A 17,424-nucleotide genomic window follows, 5' to 3' on the forward strand; every position below is an offset into this window, starting at 1 on the left:
CTTTACCACTAGCACACGAGGAAAGTTGGCACTTTAAAAAATAAATTACATTGCACCTTACGCTTTCCTTGCGCCGAAGCCTTTGGAGGCTCTCCCTCATCCTTAAGAGGGCCTTGCTAGAATATCCAGCGCTTTCTTTCATCCTTGAAAGAGCATCCTTCATCCTTGATAGGACCTCCCTCATCCTTGAGAGGACCTCACCAAAGTAGTCAGAGCTCCACCACATTGTTTCTGAGATTGCCATTTCCTACAATGTTCCTAATGAGCTTCTTCATTCACTTTTTGATTGGGGCTTCCTTAATCTTCCTTTGCTTCGTTTTGGCTGCATGGTGACATGTGCAACAATGATAGTGTAAGTTGATGACGATGTGGTTGTGGGAGGATTGGTCTTTGGAGGAAACTAATCAACCGGTTGAAGTGGTGGGGGTCGAGAGTATATTGCATCGATGATGGGGCCTTCGAAGTTGGTGGGTTGCAAAATTGGTTTTTACTTGAAAAGAAAAGAAGGTGCACTACTTGGACGTGTGTCTGCCTTATCGTTCAGGGCATAGTGCTCGTGCGAGTGTAACTGGGAGTTGGGTCACTTGGGTGTTGTCCCACACTTAAGGACCCAGTTCATGCAACATTGGAAAAGCAATGCACAACTTAGGGATATAGGCATGGAAGTCTTGCCCTTGAGGTTCCCTAAGCATGAAGTGGTGCATCAAAATGGGCTAGGGGGTTAGAGACAAAGCCGACCGACTGAAGCCACAAGACGCACCTTACTTGAGAACCCCTAGGTGCAGTGACTATGACATGTGGAGCTAACTTTTTTTTTTGCCACACATTGATCTAGTCATTGCACAGATATCTGCTTGAGATCAAAAAGAGGGGAAGGGGCAGCATCCTGGTTGTAAAACCTCCCACTAAGGAGCGACGGCTTGCTTCCCCCTTTCAAAACTTGGTCTTGTGTCTTCAGTTGGGGCCTTTTCTTCTCTTCTCCCTATGCTCTAGTAGCTCTGCTTCTATGGGCCTGGCAATTTGCGTTTGGATGTGGAGTCCATGCTGTAGGGCCCTGTGGTGATTGCCAACTTTTTCCTTAAGGACTCAATGGCCTTCTCTTCCTCAAATTTGCGTGGCATCTAGGAGAATGTAGAGGAAGGTGCATTGTTGGGCTTCCAAGGTCACCTGTGTGGTCTCTACCTTGCTCTTTGCTAGCACCTTGTCACCTTTTGCAAGGGCTAGTCGACACACTAAGGCACTCACTTCTTGACCTTTCATTGACATGACTCTTCATGATAGTTCTCTATAAAGAAAGGACCTTTGTATTCTATACAAAAACTATAGCTTCACTTTTAGCTCCTTGATCTCTCTTTGATAGATGGCCACTTGACGGGTTCTCTCTAGCTAAGAGATTGCCATTGTCTCCCTTTTGGCCTCGAGCTCAGCTATGACTATCTTCTTATCTTCCTTTGCCCGTTCTAGTTGTGACAAGAGTTCCTGCACATAGGCATCGTAGGTTATGGACAACGGGAGTGCAAAGGGACCAATGGTTGTAGATGCCTCTATCTTCAATTGTTTGAGGTCTCATCTAGATTTCGTGTTCTGAAGTAGCTGCCTGTCTTCTTGCACATGTCACAGGGGTTCCTGCACTTGTGCCTTGAGTTTCCTCTTTGTTGACTAGGAACTGCACCCAATCCATAAGATTGCTAGCATCTACCATGGTGGAGGAGTCTTGAGTGGGTGCAGTGACTGGGGTGGCATGTAGTAGGATAGGTGGATCAAACCCTTGCCATTTCCCTCTGTCACTGGGGGTGGTAGGCTTTTGGGTGTCTTAGAGTTGGTGCTTTGATCTTCATATTGGGGTAGGCTCATGGCTGCCAACTCTTCTTGTCTTGAAGGTTACTCCACTGAGAGGTGGATAGCGAGAGCTATGTCGTCTTCCTCCTTCCTAAGCTTCGCCTCTTCCTATTCAACTCTTCTCTTTCTTTCTTCCTTAGCTCTTCTGGATTCTTCCTTTATTCTCTTTGCCTTGTCCCTTTCTTCTTTCTTTCATCGTTCTTTCTTGACTCACAGTCCTGCTCATGTCCTTGGTGCGGAGGAAACTTGTCTGGCATCCCACTGACTGCCTCGTCTTCTTATGCTTTCCCTAGTGCCTCAAATGATGGCTGTCAAGATTCCTCCGAAGCCAATGGTGAAGGCCTTTGAGGATGATGATTTCCTAGTTTTGGAGGTCGGGGACTCTCCCCCTGTGGGTCTTTTGCTAGTGGCTAATGCTTTTGTTGATGTCTCTATCGTCTTTCTCACAAAGCCATTAAGGTTTACCTTACCAAGTAGCAATGCTCTTCAGCATTGGTACGTTGATTTTTTTCGTCAAAGCATTATACCATCGACAAAGAATGCACCATTTTTGGCCTAAATTTGAACCTCAGGGTTGGGGATGTCTGCTAAGTTGATGTCATCGTTGGTGTGGACTATCACTTTGTCCATCCCCAACATGTGTACACATCTCGTTTTGGCCATTTTTCCACTTTTTTTGGTAGACACAGTGCTTTTTGTACCTACTCAGGTCTCAGCTCAATTTCTACTTGGCAGGCTTCTTTTTCTAGGAGCATCATGTCAGTTTCGTGGTTTTTCTTGAAGGTCCGAAGGAACTCTACACACTTCTCATAGTCAATGGCTTGGACCACCTTCTCCACGTACTTGTGCAGCTTGCACTACTTTACCAATTGTGCGATAGCGGGCTCCTCCATGACTAGGTCTTCTAAATTTAGAATATGCCGGAATCTAAATTGATTGTAAGCCCTTGTTTTTAATGAGGCTGTACTTTGCATGCTCTTCCTTTGAGAATGGAAGTTTGCTGCTTTTCTCTTGACCTACCATTGTGGGTACCTATTATGATGCCATAGTTCGCCATTAGTGTCCTTGAGGTAACTTCTTATTGGAAAGTAAGTAAGAATTGATTATGCTTTATTAGGAAGAATAACATGTTAAAATACAAAAAGAGCATTTTTTCCTTCAAGCAGTCCATTCATTCCAAAACTTTACAACTTTTCCCTCAGTCATTTATTTTTATTCTCTCTTTCGCTCTTGGACATTGATGGATGGTTCATCCGTGCGTTTCATTTCATCGTGGCTTGACCATTCATCGATGCCTGTAGTTTCTTCTAGGCCTCCTAGGTTTTGAGAGAAGGTTCCTAGCCTTGTGAGTTCATGGTTGGGTACTCCTAGGCAGCAATCTTGGATGTTTCAGTACCCATTTGAATTGGTGTTCAAAGATTTTAGCTTTGTGGTTGACTTTTGGTGGTACTGAGGTTTGGCGGGGTGTGATGAATCACGACCACCCTCCTTAGGTTTGATGGTGGGTTTCTCTACTAGTGGCTTGGTAGACTATGATGGAGTCATGCAGCCCTTGTTAAAGGTTGTGACGATTCACACATTGCCGATGGCTAGGTGAATACGCTGTGGCTGGTAGTCGACATTATAGTGAGCCTACTTCTTAAAGGTTTGCATCCTAAACAATGATTTCGTGCCTGCATATTTTGTGTTTGGAAACACATAAAAGACCATGGGCAAGCTTTTAGACTTGATAGAGATTGCAACTTTGCACTTTCCCAGAAGTGCATATAATTGGCCCCCAAATGGGCCGAGTTTGGCATTAGTGTGTTGTAACTATGGTTTGCTGATTTGAGTCCAATGATTGTGAGTCAATATATTAAAGTCACTCCCTCATCAATGAGCATGTTGAAGACGCGCATCTTCTGGTCAGTCATCACTGATAAGCGTACGTAGGCAGGTGCCACCACTTTCTCATCTTCATCTTCTGTTTCTGTGATGGTGGTCACTCGTACGTTGATAGGGTTGGGTTGTCTATGTGAGCTTTTGGCCATCGTGCAAATTGGCACTAAGGGTGGATCTCTAGGCTTATCAACTTGCTTGTACTCCTCATGGTCTGAGAATGAAAGATCTATCGTGGCAAGCACGTGCATCCAATCTCGCTCATCCTCGGGACAGGGATATATTTGGTCAATGGCCTGTAAGATTTCCTAATCTGTGCATCACCTTTCAGCATGGTGGAGATGGCATCCATGTCAATTGGTGTGGTCTTTCATGTATCCATCTCTACTCTTATTTCCTTTGTTCAATTTCTAAGAAGATCAAACCGTTGCTTTAGTCTTCTATGATTTATGCATTGCGCATTTAGGGCCGGTCTAATAGGATGTTATAGTCCACTCCCTTCATGATTACAAAGTCAATAGTGAATTGGATCCCTGCGATCTTCAATGGCTAGTTCTTTAATACTCCAAATGGCCGCACTTTCATTCCATTGGCTAGGGTGACATTGAACCTAGAATTCTCAATAGATGGGTTACCCTAGTCCTGGAGTACTGCGTGGCTCATCACACTAACTCATGCTCCCGTATCCACAATTCCCTTTCTTGTGGTGTCTCCTAGAGCTAGGACTGATAAGACTACATGTGTTTCGGTGCCTTCCCAAAAAGAATTAACATATAAGGACTTTGTCATTGAGTGCAGTGTCAAGTTGGGTATCTCGGTTACCGCATCATGATTGTGTAGATTAGTTGCCCCTTGCTCCATTGGTCCTTCAACTCACTGCTTCAGTTCTTGCCATAACGTCGGATGTAGATCTCCTAGGCTTAGAGCTACTGAGGTGGTTGTTAAAATATTGAGGATGCATGCTAAGGAGGATCACTATGATGAGCAAATAAACTATCATAATGAGACATAAACATTGACAAAGAAGAAAAACTGATATTATCCAAGCATAATGCAAGTACAACTGATGAGAATGACTGATGTAATGAGTGTGGGGATGAGTGCCTTTAATAGGTTTACAGTAGGTGGTATTGGTAGGTGGAAAAAAGTGGAAAGGGACCATGGTATTCACCAATTGTGGTTTTAATAAACCATGCATACATGACTTAGTCTAAGACTTTATTTACAATGTGTTTCTTTGCCTTGTTTGTTCCATACTGAGAGGCTTGGTGGATGTGATTGCACATTTCTCAACACTCCTCCTTAATCACAACCAAGAAAAGACATTGAGTATACAGAGGCTATCATGAGTAGAACCTTGCTAAGTGTAGACATGGAAAGAACCAACCATACAAAGCTAGAGGCTGTTACAAGGCCTCACTAAGTGTGTAGAGGCAGAGGTTACATGAGGAGTATAGGAGCTTATGGTGGGAATATTAGGCAAGTCCACATGTTAAACTTCAAAAAGTCTATTAGAAAATGAGCTACAAAAGAGGGAATGGTGAGTCCTATCCTTTTTTTCTTGGGGTTCTTCTTCTCTTTCTTCTTCAATGTTTTCTTCATCTTCTTTGAATGTAGCAAGATATGCTCTTTGAGACATTTTCTTAGCATAGAAAAATTTCTCAATATGCCTAGTTTTCTTACAAAAGTCACAAACTATGCTCTTCTTCCCTTTCACATAGAGGAGTTGTTGGTCTCCTCTTGGGATGCTTGTTTCTCCCTTGTTCTTGATCTTCTTTTCCTCTTCTAGGAGAGAGGCTTTGATATCCAGAAGCTTCAGCTTTGGCATGTTGATTAATGTGGTAGACACATTATCAAACTCAGGTGGAAGACTCTTGAGAAGCACTCTAATGCAAATGACTTCATCCATCTTCAAGTTGATTCCTACAAGTTGTGTCAACAAGCTTTCCACATAATTCAAATGAGTTGCAAGTGAGGTACTACTTTGCATGGAAAGCCTAAAAAATTCAATTAGTAAGCCATATTTGGAAGATTTTGAATGAGCTCCAAATAGGGTTTCTAATCTATCCCATGTCGTGTGAGAGGTTTCACAATCATCAACATGATGAATGTAGCTGTCATCAAGTTCGAGCTTGATAATAGCTTGAGCCTTATCATCATTTTTATCCCATACAAATGAAAGTGTAGCTTCCCTTGGTTTCTTTTCTTGACCACTTGTGATTGACCACAAGCCTTTCTTCATTAGGATCAGTTTGATCCTAGTTTTCCATGTATGGAATCCGACACCATTGAATCGGGATGTCAGTGAATCCTTGCCCATGTTGAGGTTGCAAGATCAGTAGCAAAATAGCTCCAAAAAATCCAAATTTTAGTTGAGCACAATTGCCAAGAAGCACTATGTGATTAGTATTAAGAGATACTAGGTGATTTGGCGACTTAGTATACCCTTTGAACTTGGGATCTTCAAGATCTTGCAACAAGATCTTGCAAGTCCAAGTCTTCCTCCCCTTGATTTGATGCTAGAGTAGGTGGGCTGCTATGTAGTATATTCCTTAGTCTCTTGTCCATCTCCGCTCCTAATACAGAGGCGAAGGATTATAGATGCGGTCAAGAATATTCATCATGCCAAGCCTCTGACAATAATTCGAAGCATGCATTGCAATCATGAACATGACCTGGAACACCAAGAACTTGCTCTATGCTTCGCAATTTTGCAACCCAGCATCCATAAGTGAGTAAAGAAATGTTTTCAATAGAAAACACTGCTCTATTCTACTCACCATCCCCTGCTTATTCCCTTATTCCCTTTATTCTTCCTCCATTAAGTTCCCTTATAATCTTTAGATCTTATTGGTTCGCTCTGATACTGACTAAAACGTATCCGCTTGTCCACTTGTGGGACACGTCTTAGTAGCCCATCGGGAAGAGAGTTTAGAAAGCGCCACCTAGCACTCGCAAGGAATGTCGCAGGGTTTGCAATCTAGGTCTTCTCGAGTCTGCCTCGAAGTGAAAGTATTCGGCCGTTCCCACTTATGACCCCGACCTGAAGTCAGGGTTTTTCCCCTATCATCCAAGTCTCCAGGAAGTAGCTAGCATTGAGCTCCAAATGAACCATTTTGCATAGGAACAACAGAGTCGAAGCGGATTTATGTTGCACTTGGTTCATGGAGAATGGAAAAAGAGAGGGATGCGAAGCTCACCTAGGCAACTTTGCATGTTAGGGTTGGCAAGTCAAGCAGGACAAGTATGTCTATAAAGAAGTGACCCATGTGATCTCTGTTGACAGAATCAAAGTATTAGGATCCTATGAGAAGAATGGGTATCAAAGGAAGGGATACCCGAAGCTTCCTATGACTTAACGTTTCCCAAAAATCCATGACCCCACTCCATATTATTATTCCTTCCTTGTAGCCGATTGTAACACAATCCTATTTTCCCCAAACTGATGTATCAATCAACCTATGCTACTTATCCAAAATAAATGTACTCAAAGGGTTATGCCTTCATGAATAAATAAGACTTTTTACAATTGTCTATCTTGATCATAAATGTTAATTAAAGTGTTAAGTGATTAAATCACTTAGCTAAAAAGCTGTGCTAGCCATATTAACATAATATGAGAACGTATGATAAGATGTTAATGTAAAGAATCTTATTGTTCAGATGCAACCCTAAGTGCAGGTTCCAAATCTGACTCTTGCACTAAGTCCAGCTACGGATCAAGAGAAGAAATTCCTTCTCAAACAAATTAAGCCACCCGAGTTTGATGTCAAGGGAAGTACTGCTCAAGCCGATGCCGATATCTAGATTGAGTCCATGGAGGACTATTTTGAGGCAGTAGGAACTGCACCTACTAACCAAGCCATGCTCGCCAAACTTAAGCTAAGAGACGAAGCGAGACTTTGGTGGAAACAGTGGTGCAGAGACCAAGCGATCTCGGAGGGGACAGTCACTTGGGATAAGCTTAAGGAAGCTGTGCGAGGGAGGTATCTGCCACCTGCCTACCGCACACAAAATATGAATGAATTCTATGACTTGAAGCAGCTAGGATTATCCCTTGAAGCATATTATTCGAAGTTCGTCTCACTCCTAAAGTATGCACCTCCAATGGATATGACACAACAGGTGTCAAAATTTTGTATTGGGTTGAATCCACCCATAAACACTCGATTGGAATCAATGCGCCCAACGAACCTATAAGACGCACTCATTCGAGCTGCTCCAATAATACCGGAGATGCAGACCAAACCAAGGAACAATAGGATTTGGCCTTACAAGGATCAAAATAAGGGCATGTCTAAGGCTCAGTTTAAGAGAGCACAGGGTCAGAATCAGGGCCAAAGAAAGATAACTAGAGTCAATGCTGTCAACAACTTTGTTCCAACACAAAGTAATGATCTCAACCCACGTTGCTTCCATTGCAACGAGCCCGGACACTTCAAGAGGGAGTGTCCCAAGTTGGGTAGAGGGCATCGCCAAGGGCAATTCCAAGGTCAAAATAGAGCCGCTCATGGCCAAGGAACCACCGTTATGGCCAGAGGGAGAACCTCCAATGTTTCCATCAAGGAGTTGGACAATGAAGAAGATCCATCCATGGATGCTGACATTGAGAGGGCAATGGTTCACGCCACTCTTCACAAGAAGGGTCCGAATCGCCAATTCTCAATGATTCAAACTCCATCAGAATATTAAGGTAAAAGCTTCAAAACCTTGATTGACTGTGGCAGTACACATTCCTTCATTTCACCAATCTGTGCAAAAAGATGAGGGATAGCCACAATAGATGCACCTACCTTATGGAATTAGCAAATGGTCGTGAGGTCACTTGTACTAGGCAAACTACTAAGGTGAAATTCCTACTGGGTGGGAAGCCAACTTCTGTGAGATTCAGGGTAATGAACCTAGGTGTACACGAATGTTTACTCGGAATGGATTGGCTAATACCCAATGATGCCCACATCCACTATGGGAAGGGCCAAGTCTCCTTCCGGAATTCTGAAGGGGAACTAGTCATGACTCAAGGTGAGGCTGGTAAGCCAAAAATACAGTTGGCAAAAGCAACACGGATAATAAAAGGTATTCAAAAGGGTCTACATGTCTATCTAATTAAACTAAATAAGCTAGATCAAAATCAGGAATTCGGAGAAGAACCTTCATGGTTAAAGGAATACGCAGACGTATTCCTTGAAGATCTGATGGAACTTCCTCCCCAAAGGGAAGTTGACCACGAAATCAAACTTGTGCCAGGAGCTGCACCGGTCGCAAAGAGGCCATATAAGATGTCCATCCCGAAAGCTATTGAAATGAAAGAGCAACTCAAGACTAAGGCTACATCCGTCCTAGCAGTTCACCATGGGGAGCTCCAGTATTGTTCCAAAAGAAGAAAGATGGAACGCTTCGCCTATGCATTGACTACAGAGGGTTGAATTGAGCAACTATCAAAAATAAATACCCCATTCCAAGAATAGATGAATTACTTGACCGTCTTCAAGGGGCGAAGATATTCTCAAAGATAGATCTCAGATCTGGATATTATCAGATAAGGATCAAAGAAGAAGATATCCCGAAGACTGCATTCAGTACAAGGTATGGACACTTCGAATTCCTAGTGATGTCATTCGAGCTGACGAATGCTCCTGCTACCTTCAACAGGTTAATGCAGGATATCTTTAGGCCCTATCTTGATGACTTCGTATTCGTTTTTTTTTACGATACCCTAGTCTACTCAAAACAGGGAAAGGATCATGAACCCCAGCTTCGCATTGTTCTTGAAACAATGAGAGCACACAAGCTTTATGCCAAGAAGAAGAAGTGCGCATTTTTCAAGTGACAGATTGAATATCTGGGATTCATTGTATCAGCAGAAGGAATTTCAGTAGATCTAGCTAAGGTTAAAGATGTTCTGGAATGGCCAAAACCAACTACTGTCAAAGAAATACGTAGTTTTCTTGGGTTGACAGGGTGGTATAGAATTTTCATCAAAGATTATGCTTTGATTGCATCACCTCTGATTGATCTACTAAAGAAGTAAGTAGCAATTGTATGGTCACCTTCTGAACAGACTAGCTTTGACAAACTAAAGCAAAGCTTAGTATCAGCACCCATCTTGAAACTTCCTGATCTTAGTAAGGAGTTTGAAGTGGTAATTGATGCTAGCGCACTTGCTTTAGGATGTGTACTTATGCAAGAAGGTCATCTCGTAGCATATTCTTCAAGAAAATTGAAGAGCCATGAAAGGAATTATGCTACACACGACCTGGACCTGTTGGTTATTATCCATGCTCTCAAACTTTGGAGACATTACTTGCTAGGTAACAAATTTTCCTTAGTAATGGACCACAAGAGTCTTAAATGGATTTTCACCCAGAATGAGCTCAATATGAGGCAACGCCGATGGATCGAAGTGCTGGAAGAATATGATTTTGAAATCAAATATAGGCCTGGAAAAGAGAATGTATTTGCCGATGCACTCACTCGCAAGGCATTTCTAAATTCTCTCATTTTGCAAGATCCATCAACAGCAAGGTCTCTAGCCACAAAGGTATCAATGCCAAACAACCCGATTCTTGAGCTAGCAAAAGAAGGGACATATCATGACCCAGTCTATCAGAAAATGCTAAGGGAGATCCCCATCAAGGATCAAGACCCGAAGCTAAAGACGAAGTATCAAGAATTCTCCATCAGTAATGGACTTGTCTACTTTAGGACAAGATTATGTATTCCTGCAAGCCAAACTCTCAAGCAGAAGATACTTTGGGAAGCCCATGACTCCCCTCCCTTAGGGCATCTTGGTTATGCCAAGACCCTTAATACGATCAGAAAGAGCTATTATTGGGAAAGGCTCAAGGGAGATGTACTCAAATATATCACGGAATGTTTGTCTTGTCAACGCATTAAGGGAGAACATGTTAAAATGCCCGGGAAATTGCAACCACTTGACATTCCACAAATGAAATGGGAGTTCATTAGTATGGACTTTATTGTTGGCTTACCCCAAGTTCAGGGAGGATATAACTCTATTTTGGTTATAGTAGATATGCTCAACAAGGTCGCACATCTCATCCCTATCAAGACGAACTATAAAGCTTCAGATATCGCAAGATTATTCATCAAGGAAATATTCAAACTTCATGGGTTACCCAGAAGAATCATTAGTGATCGTGACTCTCTTTTCACATCACACTTCTGGAGGGCTATCTTTGAGGCTATTGGAACTCAACTCTGTTTTAGCACAGCTTACCATCCCCAAACTGATGGTCAAACAGAATGAGTCAATCAAGTCATTGAAGATATGCTTAGGGCATACTGTTGTTGTGAACCCAAAAAGTGGATTCAATACTTACCACTGGTTGAGTTTGCTTACAATGCTTCTTACCAATAGAGGATTCGAATGACCCCTTTCCAAGCATTGTATGAGCATGATTGTCGTACCCCTTTGAACTTCTCAGATCCAACTTTGAGGGTAGAAGCTTCAAGACAGATGTTGGAAGACATGGATGATCAAATCAAATCAATAAGACAAGACATTCAAGCTGCCAAGGATAGACAGAAGGCCTACGCTGACTTGAAATGACAAGACAGATCCTTCGTCGAAGGTGATATGGTCTTCATCCATGTACACCCTAAAAAGAGTTCACTGTCCTTGGGAGAGTACAAGAAGCTAAGTACGAGGTATTGTGGACCTTATAAGATCATCAAGTGCCTAGGGCCTAATTCTTACAGACTATAGCTGCCTGCAACTCTAAAGATTCATAATGTATTCCATGTTAGCCTATTGAAAAAGTATCTACCTAATTTGAATCATGTACTTGATGATCAGCAAATTGTAATGCCTAGCCAAGGAGTCCTTGATGTACGGCCTGATAGAATCTTAGATGTTACGGAGAGGCATTTGAGATCAAGGACCTTGAGAGAATACCTCATCCAGTGGAAAGATTATCCCGAAGAGGATGCCACTTGGATGGATGAAAATACTCTCAACCAACAATACCCCCAGATCTTCTCAAGATGAGGACATCTCGATTCCTCTAAGGGGGAGAGGATGTAACATTTCCCGTGCCTCTCCCATAAGAACCCCCCCTTTTTCAAAAATTTTAAAATTAGTTCAATTTTTTTTTACCTATCTCTCTCCCCCTGCCAATAGCATGTTGGGGAGAGAGAGAGAGAGAGAGGGAGTAAGAGTGGGAGAGGGGGCATGTTCCCCCCTAGGTGTAGGGGTGGCGGCCCGTCTGACGGCCGTCTCCCCCCATGAACCACCCCCTCCCCACTATATAAGGGGAGCCCACTCCCCCTCGGGCAGGTCGTCTTCAATGCCATGCACCCCCTGCTCCGCCAACACACCATCAGGCTGCCGGACGCTGCCACATACCTTCATCACCATCATTCTCGTCATCATTGCCATCCGTAGTGCGATTGAGGAGGAGATGCTATCAGGTCCGACTGACAGAAAGGAAGAAACCAAAGAAGCTTCCTAGAAGCTTCCACTAAAAGCTTCTTAGGGGTGCTTCACCTGCAGATCGCGTGAAGGACACAATTCGTTTGTGAGGGGAGTTCCCTTGCGGGAAGGAAGGATTGCCAAGTTGCAGAAAATTTCAGCACACCCTCCACCTGCTCGACTTATTCCCAAATCCCAATTTCAGTGCCACACAAGAGGAGCACGCGCGGGAGCGAGAGGAGCATGTGTAGGAGTCCCCACCCGAAGCGCAAGAATCGATAATACCCCTCCTGTGGATGTTCAAGTTGCTGCATTTTTGAATATATGGTTCATGTGTTAAAAGATGCACTTATGTAATAATGTCCTAGTTGCATCTCGCATATAGATTAAATATATATTGTGATGTTCTTGTGCATTGGAAGGTTTGCATTGGGTAATTTACGTTGGAAAGAATGATTTATGTTGTATACAATGCAATTGTGCAGTAAAAATCCCTTATGATGACCGTAAATAGATTAATTTATAGAAGAATGTTTAATTAAAGAATAGATAGTTGCTATGGAGAGGAATAAAAGAATCATATTTTATTTAGAATTCGCATAAGCAACTGCATTCTTATTCGCGTGACTTGCATGGGACAAGAAAATCTTATGTTCTTATAGCATTGTAAATTTACATAGCATATCTTGCATGTATAAGTAAATGTATGAAAAGAAAAAGGGTTATATTTTATTTGATGAAAAACATATAGGATGCAATACGCATGAAATGATAGTTACATTCAATATGAAAAGATAGGTTAAGTTAAGTTAAAATATTGCTTAGTATTGCGCTTGCAGAGTTAATTCAATGTTCTCGTACTTGGATCATTCTATGTTGCGAGTAAGAGAGGGTACTAGGCCTCAGGACACGAATACTAGTAATATCGATAAACAAAGGATGTTAAGCGACCAAGCGAGTTGCTTGCAAACTGTCCTTACGACCTTAGACTACGAAACAAGGACATTTCCCTAGTCCAAGATAAATCGATAGGTTAAACTCTAGGTTGGATTATCGATCAAGGCCTATGCCTTGGATATTTGGAGAAGATAATTTCAGACAATCATTGGATTGTCTGATTAGACAATATTACTAGGGACAAGTGGTCCATAAGGGAAAAGGACATGATCTTAGGGTTCTCATCTTAAAGATCGAAGGACCAAACGTTAAGATCTCACAAGAAATCCTAGAGCCAAATCAATCTTTAGCCTAGTGAGACTAGGGTTTTGGATTGGGATCCATGGAACTCCCAAATCCTATACCTTGATCAAAGGTATTCTTAGTCAAAGAATTCCATATGACTGGAGATGTAATTCCTCAAGATAGGTACTACTACCTATCTCGTGCAACAAGTCTGCAAGGTCATATGCTATTGCAACTAAATCATAAGATGCTACTACTACATCTTAGGTCAAAGAAGGCGAGTTCTAATTACAAGTTAGATTCGAGTAGTCGCCCTACTACAACTCTCTCTTGGGGACCGATCTGTCAAACTTAGGAAAACTGTGAATTGCCAAGAAGCAAATTGACCAACCAAGGACGACGGGATTGTCCAAGATCTATTTGACTATAGTACAAGGAGACCTAAGGTAATGATAATTGGGGTCGGTAGGGTATAAACCCTAACCCAAAGAAAAAGGGTAAACAAGAAACCTAGCTTAACAAGCCCTTGGAATCTCGCCAAGTCGCAAACGATCCAGGATCAAATGCTGGGAGTATTCGGGAAGAAGGAATCACACCTTAGAAGTTAGTCGTACGAATGACCACAAAAATGATCGTGATTGTACACTTAGGTACGTTGTTTGAACTTCTTTGCTCAAGGAACTAATTCAAGGCCAAACACTTAATGCTTCAGGTTAATAGCCTGGAGGGAGAGGCAGGTTCAGTTACCTCCGACTGCCTACCATGCCCTATCCAAGGGGGTTGTTAACTGCGCCGGGTGCATGGACCGAACTTGTCGCGAGAGGTCTCTCCGTGGATGTTGCTTGGAGAGGGAGGACGCTTGGGTGCTAGGGGAGGCTCTTGCTGTAAATTCCTTGCCTCCGGATCCGGCACAAGAGGCTGACGTGACTCGAGGCCCGTGTACTAGTCTACGGGTGAAACTTGGAGCAGCAATCTTGATGATTGCTGGGATAGCCTTTGGGCAAGATACTTGATGTATTCCAAGACTATGATAAATAAAGATCAAATATTTGAAAAAGAAACTTGCTTGACATTGTTTTTTTTAATGTCAGAGCCTAAGTTACGTGAAGGAATCTGTGTTTAAATTGGTTAATTAAAGAAGCTGCCTTTGCATGTCAAACATAATGTGGTAGGTAATTAGATAACTAAGCAACCCGAGGAAAGTGCGGTGGACGTGACTTGGGTCCGTCCTACGGAAGGGTGGTCCCGGTTAGCTGGGAACTTTTCTCAAAAGACGTGATAATGAAACTGTGAAGACCTAGAGTCATTAGAGTTAGAATCCCGATTTATGATGTTTTAGTGGAGCGAAATGGGACTATGCCTTATGGGTAGAAAGGTTGAGCTTCGCATCCCTCTTGTTTCCCATTCTCCATGAACCAAGTGCAGCATAAATCTGATTCGACTCTGTTGTTCCAACGCAAAGTGGTTCATCTGGAGCTCGATGCTAGCTACTTCCTAGAGACTTGGCTGATAGGAGAAAAACCCTGACTTCAGGTTGGTCCTAAGTGGGAATGGCCGGATACTTTCGCTTCGAGGTAGACTCGGGAAGACCTAGATCTCAAACCCTGTGACGTTCCTTGTGAGTGCCAGGTGGCACTTTCTAGACTCTCTTCCTGATGGGCTGCTAAGACGTGTCCCACAAGTGGACAAGCGGACACGTTACATCCCCAGAAGAGAGTACGAGCTGAAATGGCCTGGTTTGAGAGATTCAAGCTCTCCACTGAGGGTGGGTGGCTATGGAGGTAGGTGAGAGATTCATGGAAAAGTGGAGGGAGCCAAAAATTCAAATTGGAATGACCCAATTAGTGGATTAATGGCTCATTACCTTGAAACCAGCTCTGACACCATGTTAAAATATTGAGGATGCATGGTAAGGAGGATCACTGATTAGTAAATAAACAATCATAATGATACATAAACATTGATAAAGAAGAACAACTGATATTATCCAAGCATAATGCAAGTACAACTGACGAGAATGACTGATGGAATGAGTGTGGGAATGAGTGCCTTTTATAGGCTGACAATAGGTGGTATTGGTAGGTGGAAAAAAGTGGAAAGGGACCATGGTATTCACCAACTGTGGTTTTAATAAACCATGTATACATGACCTAGTCTAACACTTTATTTGCAATGTGTTTCTTTGCCTTGTTTGTTCCTTACAGAGAGGCTATGGTGGATGTGATTGCACATTTCTCAACAGTGGTCACTAGCATGGTGAGGAGGTCGTTGACTACTTGCCTCTCTCCTAACTCTACATTTCTTGGCCAATAGCCATGTCTGGTTTGCTGGCCTGTAGCATGTAGGCTCTATTTAAGTAGCACTACTTGTGGCACAGTTGCATCTCTCAGCTTTGGTCTTGGTCATGGAGGCGAGGCTAGTGTGCTTACGCTTGAGAGATCATTGATCTCATCTTTCAATATGGACTCAGTATCCTTTAGGTGATCCTAGGCTTCTTTTACCCACTCCCTGACCTTTTCGATGGCCTTGAGTTGGCGCTTCGGGTTGGGGTGCTCCATGACCTTTGCACTCCCCTTCTCGATCGTCTTTGGAGCCGTTGTTTCTGCCTCTATGTGTCTATCATCTTTTTTTGATAGGCAGTGTCATGGCACTCTTGATTTTTTGCGTTAGTTTTCTTTCTCCTTTGCCTACGATTTTTCTTTCCAATTGAGGCTGCATCTAAGTTGTTGGGTCCAAGCAATGATATGCCGATTTGCTTCGTCTATGCACGAGTCATGACATGTAATGGGATGGCTGTGTCCTCTCTGTTAAATGTCTCAACTCTAAACAGCCACAATGGTATTGATGGCTCATTTGTTGCACTAGAGGGTGGCATTCATCTAGGGCATTCAGTGAGAACATGTGAGTGATTCCACATTCTAGGCATCTAAGATCGATGCCAAATTCTTGGTTCTGCCCTCCAAATCCTTTTCCTCTACCTCTACCACCTAATGCCATCACCAGTATAGGTAAGTAATCCATACGGATTGCATTGCCCTCTTCGTCATAAAGTACATAGGGCTGCATGTAAGGCTCTTCATCGTCTCACTCCTGCACATAGTGGACTAGATTGTTGCTCGATGGATGGGTTACGTAGGGTCTAGGTGGTTGAGGTATGCATGTGGGGTTTATCTCCATCCTAGGAATGGTCAGTTTGGAATTATTAGTGCCAAGAGAGCCAATGGGGATCCCCTTCTGAAAAAGTTTTGTGGCCTATTAGCTAGGTAAGGCTATTCATGTGGATGCGAGTACAAGAGTCTCCTTGGTAGTTTGCAATGCATGACATCGTGACCAAACCTACCGGAGTTGGTGTGGGACCTTGGGTCCTAACACTCAAAAGGTAAGTGGTTTCATCATTTCTTGTAATTTGGCTACAATACACGCATTGGACGTGAGGGTGTGTTGGTCATCTCATCATTTCTTGTAATTTGGCTAGCTCTATCTTCATCTCCACTAGCTCCTAACTTGCATTTGTGCCCTTCCTTTTATCGTGAGCACTTGGGCCAAATCTTTCATTTGACATTGAAACTCTCTTTGATTTTCTAGCATTAGTCTCCTCTCAGGTCAAGCTCTTGGAGCTTCTCTCTTTGAGCTAGTCATCCACTTAGATTGCCTCATTAAAGACCCTAGCTAGCGCATCTCACTACAAGCTTGAATTTCCTGCCAAGGCCTTGTAGAGTTCCTCACTCCATATCCCATTGATGAAGACTGTGGAGACCGCTCTCTCAATGGGTCACTCACCAGTTGGGATCCTCTTGAAGAGACTCTGCACATGGGTGACATAGTCTCTAATGTCCTCCTTGTCTTTTTTCTTGATGTTCATTGGCCACACAAGAAGGTTAGCAGAGTACCTAGGCTCAGAGAATCTCTTAATGAAGAGACTCTTGAGATTGTTGAAGTCAATCCACTCAGCAACGTCAAGACTTGTGTACCAGGTCCTACCCTTATCTTCTAAGCATAGACCGAAAGCTTGTAAGCACTGAGTAGGATTAGTGAGGCTGTTGGCCTTGCAGACTTACTCGAATTGCCCTAAAAAGCTATATGGGTCATCA

This window comes from Lygodium microphyllum, chromosome 6, assembly GCF_053477565.2.
Source record: "Lygodium microphyllum isolate KBCC chromosome 6, Lygodium_microphyllum_v1.1.10, whole genome shotgun sequence".
NCBI classification, from domain to species: Eukaryota; Viridiplantae; Streptophyta; class Polypodiopsida; order Schizaeales; family Lygodiaceae; genus Lygodium; species Lygodium microphyllum.